The 5,185-nt window shown below is 43.0% G+C and overlaps 1 protein-coding gene across 1 annotated transcript in view; it reads left to right on the top strand.

The window, feature by feature from the left end:
* The window catches only part of SCRN1 (secernin 1), a 69,982-nt gene that overhangs the window by 10,751 nt on the left and 54,046 nt on the right, over window positions 1-5,185 (top strand). The gene's annotated exons all lie outside the window — the stretch shown is intronic.

Genomic DNA, 5,185 nt, shown 5'->3' with positions numbered 1-5,185 from the left:
GGCTGGGGATTCGAACCCGCCACCTTAGGTGTACGCGGCTGGCGCCTTAGCCGGTTGAGCTATAGGCGCCGAGCCGTACTTTCAACTTTCAACGCTACACATAGATAGCCAGTTACATACCATAAATATGGTATGTAATTTGATACCATATGATCAAATTCTTGATTGATTCTTATGATCTTCTAAGCGGTTGTATTTGCTGTGTGCAGAGGAATGTACCAGAGTCTGTTACATGATCAGGCGTTATGGTCAAGTTGAGCAGTCATTAATTTTCTGGGATTTTGGTTTTTCAATTTTTAAATAGATATTAGTTATTTTCATTATTAGTTATTTTCATTATTAGTTATTTTCATAATTAGTTATTTTCATTTTCCTCTCTAATCTAATCACCTTAAATTGCAGTTTTTGGGGAATGAAAGAACAAATAGCTTTGTGATAATTTCAGTCACTTAGAAAAAGAGTGTTCTAAAACTAGTTCTCATCAGGTCCTAATGAGTTAGAAATACTGAGTGGATAGTACACACCCGTCTGAAATAGCTACATCTAATCACCTGGGCGTTTGTTAAAAATATTCTTCCTATGGGTTCAGCTTGGACTTATTGAATCAGAATCTCTGAGAAGGGGGTGTCTAGGAATCTGCCGTTTTAACAAGCTCCCTAGAGCATTTTGATGTTGGGCTAAATTTGCATGTTGTGGGTTGAACCATGGCATGGGAGCACTGTGTCAAAATCAGATTCTGTTGAACTTTTTCTCTCATTGAAGATAAAATATAAATATCTCCCTCCCCTTTCAGTCACTCAGTTATTGAGATCTTATTATGTGCCAATTTCTGTTCTGGGTGCCAGGGAAATAAGGATTTATATGAGTTCTTGCTCTCATGGGGCTTGAAGTGAGCAGAGACAGGTGTTTTAAAACTCGAGGAAAAGAAGTCCAGCCAAGGTAGAGGGAATTTAGACTATCCTCTACCTCTGGTGCATGAATACACCAAGTCGATCCTAAATCTCTCCCATTCTTCCTCCCACAATGTTCCTCAGGAAGCTATCTGAGGTCACAGATAAGTTCCTCGCGAGTAGAAATCCAGAAGACACTCTTTATATTAGATTATCCCACTGCGATCCCTAAACTTTAAAGAATTTAAACATCTTATCATGGAGTTTACTTTTAAAACGTTATTTATTCGAGAAAATTTTAAGTATCGACACAAGTAAAAAGAACAGTAGTGCAAACTCCACATACCCGTCACCCAGGTTTAACAATTCCTTCCCCTTTCTCTTTCTTTTCCTTCTTTCCAGGGTCTTGCTCAGTTGTTCTGGGCAGCTGAGTGTAGTGATGGGATCATAGGACAGTAAGAATGGCAGCTGAGTATGGTGACGGGATCATAGCTCACTGCAGCCTTGGACTCCTGGGCTCAAAGGATCCTCCAGCCTCTGTGCCAAGTAGCTGGGACTACAGGCGCATGCCACCATCACTAGCTAATTAAAAAAATTATTTTTGTAGAGATAGGGTCTTGCTATTACTTAGGCTAGTCTCAAACTTTTGGCCTCAAGTAGTTCTCCTCCCTCAGTCTTATAATTTTTTTTTTTTTAACAGTTCTTGGCTCGGCGCCTATAGCTCAACCGGCTAAGGCGCCAGCCACGTACACCTAAGGTGGCAGGTTCGAATCCCCAGCCCGGACCCGCCAAACAACAATGATGGCTGCAACCAAAAAATGTCCTGGCGTTGTGGCGGGCACCTGTGGTCCCAGCTACTTGGCAGGCGGAGGCAGGAGACTCGCTTGAGCCCAGGAGTTGGAGGTTGCTGTGAGCTGTAATGCCACGGCACTCTACCCAGGGGGACAGCTTGAGGCTCTGTCTCAAAAAAAAAAAAAACAAAACAGTTCTTTTGGCTGGGGCTGGGTTTGAACCTGCCACCTCCAGCATATGGGGCTGGCACCTTACTCCTTTGAGCCACAGGCACCGCCCAATATACTTTTTTTTTTTTTCAGCTGGGGCTGGGTTTGAACCTGCCACCCTCGGCATATGGGGCTGGCGCCCTACTCCTTGAGCCACAGGTGCCACCCACAATTTTTATTTCATAGCTAATCTTTCTTAATCTAAGCTCTTGCCCTTTCTCCCCATCCTGCATTACTTTCATCAGATCATTTCACATGGAGCTATTTCAGTATGTATCTCTAAAAGATATGGACTCTTTTTATAGACATAGCCATAGCACCACGATCATATCTAAGACATTAACAATCGTTCCTTAGTATTATCTAATATCTAATCAGTGTTCATATAACCTCAGTTATCTTATAAAATTTTTGTATACTATATTTAAGTCAGTATCTAAATGAATTCTCTTTACTGCAGTTGGTTCATATATCTCTTAGGTAATATTGTCTCTTAATTTTTTTTTCTTTTTCTTTTTTTTGAGACAGAGTCTCACTTTGTTGCCCTCAGTAGAGTGCCACGGCATCATAGCTCACAGCAACCTCAAACTCTTGGGCTCAAGTGATTCTCTTGCCTCAGCCTCCTGAGTAGCTGTGACTATAGACGCCTGCCACAATGCCTGGCAATCTTTTTTTTTTCTTGAAGTTTGTGTTGGTATTTTTTAAGAAACTCTACTAGCTTTGTCTGGTTTTTACTGGTCATGTCCCTGTGGTCATTTGTAGTCTCTGCTAGTGGATAGTTAGATCTAGAGATTTCTCCCTTAAAGTACATTTTAGTTACACTTTGGGACATGAGTGTGTCTGCTGTGCCGGTGGAAACCATTTGTGAGCGGGTGAAGGAGCACAGTAGGGACTGGGGCAGACCCGGCAAGCATGTTGCCAGTGAGCTGTAAGAAGACAGTCAGCCCGAGTGCCACCATGGACAGCCACTGTGCGGGGTGCTCTCCATGTTCTTCACGCAAACCCCAGTGCTGCGTTTTGTATGGGAGGTTAGTCTCAGTCCCATAGGAGGAAACTGGCTGACAGTCAGTGGGTGGAGTCAGGATGGGGACTAGAGTCTGAGTGTCTCTGCAGTGTTGTTCTCCTGTGCCTATGCACCTGTGGTTCTGTGCTAGGGAGGCATCGCCAACGAGTACACTGTACCCTGGCCTCAGTGTCAGATTGGAGACGTCTGTGGGGAGCCTGGGCCCTGTGGAGAGGAAACACTACCCAACTCCAGTATTTCTGTCACTCAGGATTGTGGACCCCTTATTGCCAGATCTTTGAGTTTTTAGCAGAAGCCAAATAGCTGAGTATTTGTGGGAAATCTCAAGATATTAAAATATTGACTGCTAATTCGGGTGTCTAGAAACCACTATGGAGGGCAAGACTCTGGGCCATACCAAACAAATCTGCGGTCTGCTGCCCTGGGAGGTATGTTAGCTGAAGACTGGCACTGTAGCCCGCAGAGTTAACTGCTGGAGTAGATGCCGCTCTTGGAATTCGAGAAAGGAATGTTAAGCATCTCTTAAAAGTCATGAGGGGGCAATGAAGCTGATCTAAAAGGTGAAAGAGCATTTAGACACATCAAAGGAAAAGGCAAATTTCTGAAGTCTGAACAGGTGGAATTTAAATGATGGGACAGCTTTCATCAAGTATCCTTTTCTTGTTCTCTTGAGAATTGAGTCCTTACTGTGTCCTGGGTGATACTTTGAGCTCTTTGCTAAGTACTTGCAGTATCATCTCATTTGAATCCTTCTGCAACCTGGGGAAGAGTGAACTAACCACTTGTCTTTATCCCTGTCATACAAAGGCTTAGAGAAGTGACCAGGGCTTAGATTTAAACCCAGGTGGGCTCCCAAACCTATCCCCTAAATGCTCAATCCTCCGTTAGATAGTTCCGCGTTCAATGTTAGGAGCTGGAATTCCTGTCTATGGAGTCCTACAGCTTTATGCTCTACTGCGGCGTTTTCCAGCCTTTTTTTTTTAATCTCAGAGCACACTTGAACCTATATTTAAACTTCTGCAGTCAGTGCACTTTAATGATGCTGATTAAAAAAAAAAAGAGTATGAAAAAGAATATACTTACTGTACTTTGAACTTCTTTCAAAAATAATTTAATTAATGATCTTTAAAAATGTTTGTAGCCTGCCTAAGATCCTCTCACAGCACACCAGTTGAAAATCACTGCTCTACTGTCTTGAGCTTTCAGTGAAGCACTTGGTAGAATCTTTCAGGAAGAGCTTGATGAACCTGAGATAATTCATCAGCTGGCACTGACACCCCAATTTTTACTTTGAAATACCTTTCCCAAACACTTCATTTATTTCAATAGCAGATATACCAAAGAAAAATCAATTTATAAATGATTATCTTTTGGTCTATTTTCAGTTCAGAAGGAATGGCAGTAATTAAAAAAAAATTATTAATCAAGAATATAATAATTTCTTCCTTGCTTTTCTGGAAGGTGGAATGCACAGACATTGAATTTAACCTTCCCTGGTTCGCTTAGTAAAGCCAAGCATGCCGAGAGCCTGACTGCCTATTTGGGTTTCATTCTTTGTAAGTGAAGGCAGGCTGTCATAGTTATTTGTAAGACAGTTAATGAGCCTCTAGCTTATATAGCTAGTCATTTTCTTCCTTGCAGGCAGCTCAAAGCTTTCTTATTACTGGAAGGGTGACTGATAAGGGACACTCGTAGCACCACTGAGACAAAGGGGCAGGGTAGTCGGGCAGTCATGCAGAGAAAACCCTTGCCTGGGCTGAGAGCATTCACGCCTTCAATAACTACTCACTGAACTTGAGGACAAAGATCTTTTCTCCCACACAGCTTCCTCCCTCCTTGTCTGTAGACATTCTGTAAGCGGTCTCCTAGTTACAGGAGTACGGCCCTCAGTCCCACAGGCATGAACTCAGCTCTCCTGCCACCAGTCAGAGGGGGAATGCTGGTTTACACAGCTCCTTTGAGCTCCAGGGAAGCACTAATATCTTGTTCCCTCGAGGAAGTCATGAATCCTGCAAGAAGTTTGTGCAGAGGACAATGGTGGCTACCAACTGAGCTAAAGGATACTTTTCCATAGCTGAAGGCACAATGTCTAAAGCTGCGTGATCTAATTACAGTAGCCTCTGGCCACATGCGCCTATTTAATATTTTTAATGTTTAATTTTTTTTTTTTTTCTTTGAGACGGAGCCTCAAGCTATCCCCCTGGGTAGAGTGCCATGGCATCACGCTCACAGCAACCTCCAACTCCTGGGCTCGAGCGAGTCTCCTGCCT

Source organism: Otolemur garnettii, unplaced genomic scaffold, assembly GCF_000181295.1.
Source record: "Otolemur garnettii isolate 467f Iridium unplaced genomic scaffold, OtoGar3 scaffold00028, whole genome shotgun sequence".
In the NCBI taxonomy this organism is placed as follows: domain Eukaryota; kingdom Metazoa; phylum Chordata; class Mammalia; order Primates; family Galagidae; genus Otolemur; species Otolemur garnettii.
The sequence above is the reverse complement of the archived record's forward strand: the minus strand, read 5'-3'. Positions and strand labels throughout refer to the sequence as shown.